We start from the raw sequence: 12,941 nt of genomic DNA on the forward strand, positions 1-12,941 counted from the left end.
TCACCTTTCCCTCCAGGTCCTTTCATCTTCAGGCACGCAGGCCAGCCCTGGTCTTTCTTTGTGATCTTCCTCTGCCTTGCCATTGAACCAGCCTTCATCCCCCACAAAGCCCATCCACTTAATCTCCTGTCATCACCAATACTTTCCTCAGCATCTATAGCCTCCAGTTCCCTTCCTGAGTCCTTATGAACTCATTTAGCACGTTTGCTAGTTTGCCTTGTTAATAATTGTCCATTCCTCCCTTCTCTCCAGGCAGGAGGCAGGAACGTGCCCTCCCAGCCTTAGCAGCCCCTGACCAGGAGCGTGTCTCCTTAGTGGGCAAGTGCTAACGTCCTGCCGGTGCCCTGACCCCTCTGCCCTCAAACAGCAGCCACCGGCAAGGGGCACTTATTAAGACAACCTCACAGTTGAAATCAAGTCCCATAGCAGTAACATAAATTTTCCCAGATCCTAAAATCTGCAGAAGAGTATGCCCCATTTTTTTTTTCCCCCACCTGCCCAGCGTGTTAAGATTGAAGACCTGTTTAGGATAGATGACAGTAGATTAACAGTGCTAAAATGGAAGTCTACAGATGTTTTTGCCACTAGTGTCTGAATAAACCAGAGACTCCAGCAAGGCTAGACATAGTTTGGCTAAGGATCAGACCAAAGATATCAGAACTTTGCAAGTGCTTTGAATATTTTAAGGTTCATCCATCACTAACTGAAGACAGAGTTGATTTGTTTCTTGAGATATATTGGAAGTAATTTGCAAAAACGAGCATGAAAACAGAAAGCATCATGGAAACCTGCTCTGAATGGCTGCACTACCCTGGCTTTAGAGGGAATTCAGCACAAAGGAGGGGGAAAAATAATATATAGATAGATATAGATATAGATATAGATATATAGATATATATAGATATATAAATTCAGTTCAGAGCTGGCTGACTGGTTCCAGCTTGGCTGTTGTGCCCCAAAAAGTCCCATTCTGGGACATTCTGAAATGACAGGCTCTCTGATATGAAAATTGCTTTGTACTTTCATATTTCTGGTCTACAGAATCTCTCTCTGTAGCATTTCTCCTATGCATTAACTGCTTTTGCATATGGTAACTGTTTTCAAAGCTGAGTCGCATATTCAGCAGATCTTCCCGTCGTCGTTTCACTATGCAAATTGCCTGTGCTCCTCTCTTCGAGGTACTGTATTTGAAACATCCCCCTGCCCTTTTACCTCATCAGGGGCCCCGGCAGGGCTTGCCTCCCTGCTCCCAAGGCAGGACTGAACACCAGCCCATCCCCTGAGCGAGCTGCTCACACGGAGAAATGCCTCAACATTTTGAGATGGAGCCTCATCAGGTCACCGAATAAAAAAAGCCCGACATTCATTTCTCTTGCTCCCAGGCTCGCTGCTTAGTCAGCTGTTACACCACCGCGTAAAACCTTTGCTAAAAGAGCTGTGGTAGAAAATAGCTGATCAGTAAGTCTGAGGTGTCAGCGCTGTCTGGGTGGGTGGAGGCACTAACAGGAAGGCAGGAAACCCAGTCTGCAGGCTTAGGGCTGGGGGAGAGGAAACCAGTTCCATTCAGCACAGAGATTGCAGGGCAGCGCTGTCGGGAGGGCTCGGGCGCAGCCAAAAGGCATTTTGCCTCCCCCAGTTTAATGATTCCTGGATGCTGGAGCTGAGCCCCCCCGGGAGGAAGCGTGGGCCAGCCTGCGCTGAACGCTGCTCCTTGCTCCTACCCTTGCGGCTGCAGGGAAGGGAGGCAGAGGATCTATAAAGGTATTTCACACAAGAGTGTGCGAAATAACCTACATAAATCACGCTGCGAGGCTTTTTTTGACAGCCTGCTCCCTGTAACGCTGGCCACAATTAGCACACAAACTTATTTACATGTCGTAAATCCACAGCTCACAGGGACCTGTTGTACTGCCTTCTCACCGCAAACCTGCAAGCTTCGGTAAATTCGTTAAATCAGACTCATCCCTTTCTTACAAAGGGTTTCAGCAGCTCGCAGCAGCGTGAAGGTAAATCACACAAAGGCGACCTTCTCCTCCCAGACCCCGAGCACAGCTCTAGCATTCACCCCCTTGCAAGTCCAAATCCTGATTAAATCTGGGAATAGATCCTTTACCTGGATCTGAGCAGGCAAAAATGACATACTGAGGACTTGGGATTTAACTAACCCCCTCAGAGCCCCCACGGGCACCCCCCAGCCTGGCAGCTGCTTCAAGGCATCTTTCAGTTTTAATCACAAATTATTTTCCTGACAGCACACGGTAAAATTAAAACAAGCATCACAAGACAAAAAGGCCTGACTTTGGTTTACACATTTAATGCAACATCCGTTGAGGGTTCTAGCTCGATTCCAGGAAAAGCAAATCAGCATCTCTGATGAAGCAGATGCACCCCGGAGCACCCCAAGGCACTGGTGCCATTGGCTCCTGGAACCCTGCGGTATGTGCAAGTGGTTACCACAGGTGTCAGTGCCTCTGGCTAGTACGGCCGGTGGGTTACATTTTGGTGCATTCACATACACAGTGCTATAGACGTCACTGTATGTCGTACATCCCTCCTCCTCAGTGACCAATCCCGACAGGGAAATAAATCTCTCAAAAACAGCTTGCACCGCACAGTCATACCAGGTGAGCGTTATGCGAGGGAAACCAAAAGCAAGTTATGCTTGAACCTGCAGTATCCACATGACTTGACCAAGCCATCAATATACAGATACATCAGTAGACAGATGCCCAGCAGCATGCGTTCGCTCCTTGCATGCTCCACGTGCTTGCAGCGTGGTCTGAGCGCTGCCTGGCACACCGAAGTCTTGCTGCAGGTTAAGGACACGGGATTATTTTTCAGTTTCCCAACTGGTAAATTAGGGATTACCCATCCCTCCACCCCTCCCACAGAGGTCTTGTGAGGATAAATGGAGTTATTAGAACATTTTGAAGGCTGGAAATGCTAAGAGCCAGACGGGAGGGAGTGGTCCGGAGGAGTGAAGGAGCCGAGCGTACATTCAGCGGAGGAGTTGTTCCAGCTAATGCACAGAGAGCTCCCTCGCTCCCCAAAAAGCCACTCCAGACAAAGCCTAACAGAGTGCACATTTTGCAAAGACTCACATATTCTGTTTTTCCTGGAAAAGCACAGAGCAGCGGTGGTTTCAGCAGTGAGTACATCACGTATTGTGCATGCTGCATGGGGCTCTGCCTGGGCGCAGAGCATCACAGCACCTCCAGCGCTTGTCAATTAACAGGATTTAGGTCCCATCTTTCTCATCCCTTTTCCTGCTCTGTTCCTGGTGGCTGCCAAGGGTGGATGTTTCCACATCCCTCTTCCCCAAAATAAGGCAGGAGTGTTCCTTGTGCTTCGTGGGACTCATTGCACATCGCCATTTACATCTTTCGCCAACAGGACAGAGACCAGTCAAACCCCAAAGGCAACATCGCATCAGCAGGCAGACCGCCCTAAGAAACGTAGCAATTAATTTATCTGGCCAGCATCATACTACCAAAGGGGACAGTGAGAAGAAAATGACCAGTGGGTACCCCCAGCACCCACCAGACCAAACAGCGTGTGGAGATCCAAACACGGAGCACCGTGGAGCTCAGCGTGGCGGGGCAGAGGGAGGCCAGTGGCAGGGCAGAGCGAAAGGGATGGATTTTCACCCCCACACCACTGCTGGCTGACCGAGTGAGTGATCCCCCCCGCCACACACGGCCATGATCTCCTCACAGGCGAGAGGAGGGGAAAATCTATCTACTGCAGCCTGAAGAAAATAACCTGCGGTTGAAATGATGCTACCTTTCAGCCAGGAAAGGTGTTAAGAACAAAGAGGATTGAACAGAAGAAGCAAAGAGGGCTGTTCTGGATGCTCCAGCGAGCTTTCCATCTCGTCCCTAGTACAGAAAGGCAGCAAGGCTGCGGGTTGGACCACCAGTATATTTGCATTTTTCCCCCTAATTGAAGTTTCCACTTATGTAAAACTACATCCTACGTTAATACATTGCACTTTCATTAAAATCACGTCACTTTAATTCTTTAAATTTTTATTATGGAATATAAATTAGACTGTCTAAACCAAAAAAGTCATTACAAAATGAAATTCTGGAACAAAGTGCTCCATTCCAACCAGATAAAAAGGGAACAGTTTGAACAAAATAATTTGGTCTGTATATTTTTCTAAACAAAACTGTGTGTGTTGCAACCAATGCAATCCTATAAAGACCATTTATATTAATAAAATGGTGGTTTTGCAATAAAAAAAAATCATTGGCAAAGTGTTCCGCTGGGTTTATTAGTGTCATTAAGAATCTTCCCACATTCCCTTATTTTTTAGCAGCTAGTGAGGAGGTATGTTCAGAATTTCATTATTAGAAAATGAGGCAATAAATAAAATAAAAAATAAAGAGCAATTTGTACTCCTATAATGGCTTCTTCTCCAAAGCTTCAAAGTAGTTTACAAAAAAACCTCCATGATTTAACCTTCCCTCTTGCAGTGTAGCTATTCCCCCTTTTTATAGCTGGGAAAAATATCTCTTGAGAGAGCCTCTGCTCATTTCAAGTGTCTGTATTCTGAATGCCAAAAGCCTGATTTACCAGAGTTTATTGTGCTCCGAATCAGTGGCTAGGGTAGGTACTCAGGATTTCTAGCAAAAAAAGACCACAGGCATCTCACATCAGCCATCCCAGACTCCTGAAATCTGCCAAGAAGCTGGAGTGAATTTGGGACAGCGGGGAACTCAACGCCTGTTCCTCAGCTCTGGGCTTCTCCTCAATTTCCAGGCTCCAGTACACAAGAGGCAGTGCCTTTCGCCTTGTTCTAGCCTTCTCCAAACACACACAGGCTATTTCAGATGCTTTGTTAAGTGGGAATAAGCGCTCTCTGCAGAAGCACATTAACTGTTTGACTGGCTCAATTCTCTTTTGTCCATTTTACAGCCTCTGCATTCCCTTTGGGTGACATTTAAAGATGCAGAAGAATTCCCGGTATTTAAAAAAACTTCTTATTTTTAATGTTTTCTGGTGCCAAAATTGACAGACGTCTATGCACTTATGGAAAAGGCAGGAAAGCAGGGCTGTTTCTGGGGAAGAAATGTTTCTTTCATTTCCTTCCCTCTTGAACGTGGGTTGACATTAATTTTAAACCTGGCTGGCACTCCACAGTAAGGAGAGTGAAAGATCTTGTTCTTTCATCCAAAAAAGTATCAAATAGGTGTAGCTCCAATTTTAAAGCAACCCCGCCAAGCCATTTAGTTCCCAAAAGGACGACGGCTTTCCTAGCAGCAAGGGTTTGCCGTATCAGATGCAGCAGACTATTGGATCACAAAGCCTTACTGCTTTATTCTAGCAGTGACCCATATTTCATCCTGTGCTTCAGGGGAAGATGAAGGGCCTCCATAATGCATCCTAAACGTAACCATATGGAAAAATCTTGCAGCATTTAAAAAGGATAAGCAAATAGGGTCCTACAGAAATGCTAGGACACTATGGCATTCATATCTAAAATCCCATAGGGATTAACGGGGCAAGTATAATTCCTTAATTTTCTACAGCAGGGAAGTGTTTTCCTGCTATGTTCTATAGGCAGTGACGATGAGAACAGGAAAGAATGCAAAAATATCCTGAAGCCCAAACCTGTGAAAAATTGAATCCCTAAATTCTGCTGTTTTTAATGCAGGTAGGCCAGGATCTGGTCTGTACCTTCAAAATTGTGTAATGACAGTAACTATAAAGATTCAGAATGAGCACAGGGACCAGTGAGGCCATTAATAATAGTAATAAAAGCAGTTCTGCATGAGGAAAACACTTACCCAAGGAATAAAAAAAAGTCATTTTAGAATACGTTATGTTGTCTGTAAAATTCCCACTACATTTGTACAATGCAGTAGCAATTAAGCAGCAATTCCCTGTCTCAGAAAACAGGCTGCAATTCACCCTGTGCTATCAGATATTGCTTAGGACATCAGGAATGCTTCAAATGGTGCTGCTCTTCCCTGGCCCTCCTTGCCCTTGGGTGCAGGTACCAGCTGGGCTGGTGAGAGACACCCTCTCTGCCTTACAGCCACAGGGCAGGGACTGCCCGAACACCCCTTGCTCCAAGTGGGATGGGGAAAGCCCACATCCCTGCCTCAGCTGCGTGAGAAGAGCAGGAGAGCAAGAGGACCATCCCTCTTGCAGCAGCTCCTACCACGGTGTTATCTGCAGATCACTGCTTTCCCTGGAGAAATGGTCCACGTGGGAATGGGGGAGATGCAGCCATCCGTCCTGGCTGCTGGTGCGGGGTCCCGTGCCTAAGCTGCAAGGGCACGAGTCCCTCCTCGCTGGGCACTACCAAGAGTCAGCAACCTTTCAGTCACCCTCCTTCCCATGTACCTCCAGCTGCCATAGGTCTACAGATGTATAGCCGCATCATGAACAAATACACCAAATGTTTTCTTTCTTTTTTTTTTTTCCTTTTTTTTCTGGGTAGCTCTGAAGAGGAAACTGCACAGAAAAAGGATTTTGAGAGTCACCATTTTGCTCCTTGGTTGCACAGCTTCCACGTTGAACCTTCTCCCCCTCAGGTGGTGAATGCAGCTATTGTTTTGCCGGTTGGTGGGGTTCCTCCTTTTTTGGAGAGCCTCGTGGACCTGTGTGTTGCTGCCAAGGTAATGCGTGATGTTACACAGTTTAGAAACCAGCCCCAGTTGTGTAATGATACCCTACCACCAAAAACTTAGGACTGCGTCAGGCCAGGGAGAAAACAAGCCTGGAAGCTAAAGGAGAGAAGATTAAAGCAAAGAAGCAGCATGTTTTTTAATTGTGCCTTAGAATTTCTAATCTAGTTAATGGCCCTTCAGCCCATCTTGTGTAAAGAAACGAGCATGTGGCATGTACTGAAGGAGGATCAACACTGACACACCGACAGATGCGCTTATTGGCACGAGAGACCAGATTAGGTTTTGGACGGGGTTTTTTTACTTGTTAGCTAGCCAGCAGCAACTTGCTTTTTTGGAGGGGAAGGGAGGGATCAAACAATTGCTGCAGAAGGATATTAGTTCCCTGGCACTTCATCTTCTTCCATCACAGATTCCTTGCTTAAACAAGAGACAATGCTGCCATTCCTTCCCCCTGACTCACTGGCAATCCTTTATCCATCTCTGCTTTGCTGCTTTGGAGATTTTTTTGGCTGGAGTTTGATCAGCCCAGCCTGCCCTTTTGTTCTCTCTCTCCATATTTTTCAACACTTTTGTCTCCTTCATCACTTCCCAAAGCTCTTCCATGTAGTGCGAGTCTGCAAGTTAACCAAAAGTTAGATATATTCAGCTTGATACCATGCGATTTTGCTTGCCCATTTGAGGAACATAAGGAGTGAGCACCTCATACCACAAGCACCCCTGCGCACGTAGCAAAGCGCGCTGTGAAGAAGGTGGGAAGTGGCTACCTGCTGAGAGGGACACAGCTAATGTTTAACAGTGTGCAGATGAAAGCCAGATCTGTTGCCTTTCCTCGGGAGAGTCATCCCACAGGTTGACAGAGGGGTCTTCACGGGAGGGGGCGTGAGTCGTTTAGGACAACTGAATTCTAGCTGGTTGGAGGTGGTGGATTGCAAATGCCACCGGAGCCTGACCAGGACGCTGGCAGTAATGCCCCCCTGGGCTGGGTTAGAGGTGCCATGGGAGCTCCCGTTCCAACGGTAGAGTGCTGCCGGAGGTGTTGTGTCCTCCTGCCAGTTTTTCAGAATCCAGGTGTCCGACTCGCACGCACACACCTCCTGCCCAGCCACGAGCGCCCAGGCCAGCCCCCCTTTGCCATCTTGCCACATGCCCGCAGTGCAGGCAACTGAAATGGGGTGAAGATTTGGGGCAATGCTGGCACATCACCGTAACTGGGCTGCACTTTCTGTTAAACCTTTTGCATTCTTTCACTCTTCCCTCCTTTCCCTTCTGCCACGTGTTGCACCTCTGTGCATAGTCCCCAGCCTGTGGGACCCCTGGCCCCGCAGGGAGAAGCCGCTGCTTGGACACCATGTCACTGCTTCAAGTGTGGCAGGAGCAGGGACGGTGACTTTCACCCAGCAAAGGAGAGATGCCACAGCCAGGGCCGTGCGCAGGAGAATGCCCACGTCCAGCTGGGTCAGTGGCTCTCCTGCAGCCGCCCAGCCTCAGGGCTGTGTCTCTTGGGGGGGCTATTTGCACGGCAAAGAGTCAGGCTGGGGAACCATCCCTCCTTGTGGCAGCAGCTCAGGTGATGCTGAGGGATGCATTTCCAGATGACGGCAGTGGTCTGAGGAGCCCTTGCAAACATCTGGCTTTAAAAGTGGCCACTGCAGGGGTCAGAGGCACACCAGCTGCTGTGCCTGCACTCTCCCCACAGTAGGTGAATGCACACCACGCCCCTAGAGCAAACAAGCACAAGCACCTCAGCCAAAACTCTCCTAGCCTGCAGGAGCAGCACCAGGTGAGGAAGAGAACAATTCACCCACCTACAGATGAGATCGTTATAAAAACAACCACATAGGAAAGAGGCTAGCCACTTGAAGGGGCCAGTTAAGCAGGCAATAACAAGGCCTGCCCTGCTTCCACCCTCTGGAGAGCCACCAGCCCTCAGCCTGGGGCTCATGTGTCCCAAGAAGGAGCCAAATGAGCCTCTCCATCCCCTCTGAGGGCTTAAATAGGTCCTCCCATGCACCCATGCTGAGGGCTCTTGCTGCTTCACCCAGCCAAGCTGCTCCTTCAATGGTTTACCAGAGTAATTTATTTTTTAATTGGGTGAGCAGTAATGACCGAGACCAAGGCTGGTGAGGAGCAGGAGGGGTCTCATCCAGCCATACACCCCAGGTGTGCTCTAGCCCCCGGATGCTGTGGGAGGACTCAGGGTCCCAGCCTGTCCCTGGGGCACAGCAGGCATGCCATGGAAAGATAGTCCACCCACAAAAAATACAGCCTACAGCCAGGTTTGTGCTGCAAGCTTTTGCTGGCACAACAGCATCACTGAGGTGTGTGCAGGGATGCAGCCATTGAACTTGCCAAGGCAGGATACACCCGCAGTGCTGGGAGTGCTGCTGGAGCTCTGCGAGGAAGATGGGCAGGCACTTTTCAGTCCTGTGTCCCAAACGTCATCATATGGGTTTTGCTAAGCATGGAAGTTTGAGCAGAGAGGTGGCTGGCCCCTGGAAGAGGCAGCTGGCAGTGGTTTCGCAATCCAGAACTGCAAGTTGTTGGCACAAATGGCAGCAAAAGCATCAATCTTTCTGCAGCAAGAGCAGAGGAACACCAGCTGTCAGCCCTCAACTCGACCTACAGTCCTGAACCCCTGGTTCAGCTCCCCATGCAGAGGCAGGACAAGCTGTCAGAGTCCTGCCTGAATCTGCACCCTTCAGGTCCAGAACAAATAAGAACCAGTTCCTGATGGTGCTGGGGAGCAAACAGCATCATCATGAGCAAGAGCTGGGTGGGAGCTTTTGGCTCCAAACCTGAGCAGGCTGGGGAGGAGGAGGTGGCACAGTGATGGGAACATTTCTCTCCAGAGAAGGGGTGCAGCAGGGGTGGCAGAGAGTGCACAAGCCTGTACAGAATTGCCAGTTAGGGAACCAGCTATGCATTTAGAAGATGTTTCCTTGTGCCTGCCATAGCTAGGCACCGAAAGCATTAGCATCATGACAGCAGGAGTAGTAGATTTCCATCATCTCTTGGTGACCCACGGTGCTCACCCAGAGGTACACTTGCACTCACACATAAGGACAAGCCCAGGGACAGCCACTTTTCTTGAAACTGCAAAATTACGTGGTCTGAAAAGGGCCAGAATACTGATTCCTCCCTCAGCAGGGATACAGTCTCCAGAAACACAAAACTATTCCTTCCAAAACCTCCCTATCAAACATGAGTCCATTGGGGAAAAAGGATACGCTGGACAGTAAAATACTGTAACCGTCTGTTAATGCCATTTGAGATGCTGTTGAAAGAATTTTGGAACAACTGTGAGACTTTTTGGATGCTCAAACACTGAATGAGTCAAAAAATCATCTGTGTCCTACAGAGAAACATTTTAGAAAACAAAGCAATTGGCTTCTAGCAACATGATGTAACCTTGGTTTTTCCTCCCCTTATTGTAAGTGCATCTCTGGGTGCTTGCTTTTAAAGCTGTATCCATTAATAATATGCCTCTATATTTATTCAGAGATACGTTAAACAAGGAGCACTTATCCGTAGCTCCAGGCAACCCAACAATTGTAATACATAAACAGCTACATAAATGAGTCTCATAATCGTCCAACAAAAGCTTCGGCAACAAAGAACCCCATATACACACCACGCCATCTCTTCTCAGGATGCTCGAAATTCAGCATCCACTTCAGCAGCCAAGGAGAATAAATAAGCTTTCCAAGGGAACCAGCTCAGGTTATTACAGATCAAATGGAGGAACAAGTTGTTTGCCTTTTCTTAACTTAAAAAAACCAACCCACAAATGGAAAAACATGGGCCAGATTTTCAAGCAAGCTCGGCACGTTGCCTGCCTAAATTACACTTACATGCAAGTGCATGCAAATGCGTCGTTTCCCTGGTCATATTCCTGAACCGCATCCACGTTTTCCTCAAATGCCTCCTTGAGCACGACAGGACACGCATGAGCAGCCTCCCCAGCCTTTCAGAAATCAGAGCATGGGCGCACTGCTGGGAACAGAGGAAACACCTGCATTCCTCTGCAGCACAAATGCAGCCAAAATAATGATGAGTCTGAAAAAAGCCTGACCGAAGGCAAAGGTCAGGGTGCAGGGGCTTTGCAGAGCTGAGGGGGCTCAGCTCAACACTTGGCAGGAGGGAGCTTTATCCTCTTAGACATATTTTACTGCGCGAGATGGAAAGAAAAAAAGCCAAATAAAAATAAGCAAGTGTTTTCAGCTTCTGCTGCAGTCCATAGATGGGTGACTGAACAGTGCTAGCAGTAGCTCAGCCCCCTTCAAAGCCTGCTGTTGTTATTATCCCTTCTGGAGAAACGAGGGGATGCTGGAGCATCTCAGGGCTGCCTGCTGAGGCAAAGGGCAGTGCACAGCGGGGTGCGATGTGACGCCCCTCTTTCCCGGGCAAGCAGCCGTGCCCCTGTGCATGCCAGCCGCCGCTTCAGGCCAAACCCCACTCTCGGCCGCACCAGTGAAAAGCCACAAAATGCGCTTGCCAAAACCTTTCCGGCCCCTTTGCGCCTGCCCTCTCCCATGAAATAGTGATGGTGCCGTTCGGGCTGGCCAGGCCCTGGTTTGCCTGGAGGAGATGCCGCTGATGTCCCAGCTGAACATCACCCGCCCCACGCCTGGGTGAGCTGTGACTGGGGGACCGCAGCGGAGGCAGTGAGGAGGCTCTGCCACCAAACTGAAACTCTCTTTTCTCTTCCTGGCTGCAAGCTACATGCAAAAAAATCATAACAAAGCACTGCAAGAGAGAAGGGGAGCAAAACCCTCAAGAGTTCAGTTTGGATGTCTTTATTTTTTAATCCTCCACCCTCCGCCTGCCTGATGCCCAAAGGAAAAAATAAAGTGCTTGGACAGGCCTGTTCGGTGCGAGTCCCCGTCCCTCCCTTCCTGCTCCCCCTCGGCAAGAGGAAAAGCACTTGAAAGGCTCTCGGGGGGCGGTGAGGATGTCTGCTTTGCCTCCACTCATGCCGCTCTTCCTCTTGTAGCTCTTCTGACATCCAAAGAGGAAAAAGGCAGGACTGTCTCCCACACCCAGGTGCCTCTCCCCCCCACACACACTTGTCCCTGAATTTAACCCTTCTGACTTAAACAGCCCTGCTGACTCCTGCCTTGGGCAAGGTTTCAGTTTCCCTGCGGCTTGATGACGTGATTTGGGCAGGATTTATGAGACTTACAAAAAAGCACAATTAAATCTAAGGGGCGAAGGGGGGGATTTTCTTCTTTCCTTTTTTCTCTCTTTTCATTGCTGGCTTCTAAGACCAAGGCAATGAGCTGGCAAAAGTCTGCTGTGTTGGCTGGAGCCTGAATTTCTAGCCAAAAAACTTTGCTCCATGTCTAGTTGAACTAATTTCCTAAAGCTTTTCAAATGTTTTCTTTGCTGTAAGCTGACTGAGAAGCCACTGACATTTCAGCTGAAGAGCAATCAGAATGCAGGACCTGATGGGTCAAAGCTATCCCTGCTCTAACTCTGCTGTGGCCAGTACCACAGCTGGAAATGGTGGGGAAACCAGCTGAGGTGGACGTACTGGAAGGTGAGGCAGGTAGGGAGGAGAAGCCAGGGTGAGACTGAAATATCCACTTTGTTTCCACAAGGAGACGAGCTGTCCCTCTGGAGAGGGACCCACTCAGCTCCCTGCCTGACCCCGAGTGCTCAAGGAACGGACGCACCCAAACCCAATGGGAGCAAGCACGACCTCCGCGGGAAGCCACGCGTGCTGGGAAAGATAAAGCCTGCATCCCAACTTTGACTCCTGTTCAATAAATAATAACAGAGTGTGCTGGAACTGTGTCATCTATGTCATTTCAGATAAGAAAGACTTGCGTTTTCTAGGTACCGGCTCTGTAAATTGCCTTGCTGCCAATGCAAGCGGGGGTCATGCTGTGTTCAGCAAGGCACGTGTGCATCGACAGGCACGTGCGTCCAGGCGTATGCATTTCTCCCCCCCAACCACCCCATGGAAACTTAATTTCAGATCTCATGGGCTTATTTTCTTAATCCAAAACAAAGGTCAAACCGAAAGTATGCGACTTTGCTTTATCTGTGGAGAAATGTAGCCGTCAGGCTTTCCAAATCAGCAAATTCTACACATCCACGTTTAAACCCCTGAGGAAAGCACTGTGCCCTGCCCTCCCACGGGCACCCCTGTTTGAGTGCTGGGCTGGCCATGCCAGTAGCCAGGTGTCCGGCACAGTGCCAGCCAGCACGGCACGGCTGCGTCCACCGGGAGCCGGGGACAGGGCAAGCTCCGAAACAGAGCATCCTCTGAGGATGTCAGCCCACACTTGGATTATT

At 49.0% G+C, this 12,941-nt stretch overlaps 1 long non-coding RNA gene across 1 annotated transcript in view; it reads right to left on the reverse strand.

The window, feature by feature from the left end:
• LOC308064437 overlaps window positions 1–12,941 on the reverse strand; it is a 54,802-nt gene that overhangs the window by 21,387 nt on the left and 20,474 nt on the right. The window lies entirely within an intron of this gene.

Source organism: Falco punctatus (genome assembly GCF_963210335.1).
Source record: "Falco punctatus genome assembly, chromosome: 5".
Classification (NCBI taxonomy): Eukaryota; Metazoa; Chordata; class Aves; order Falconiformes; family Falconidae; genus Falco; species Falco punctatus.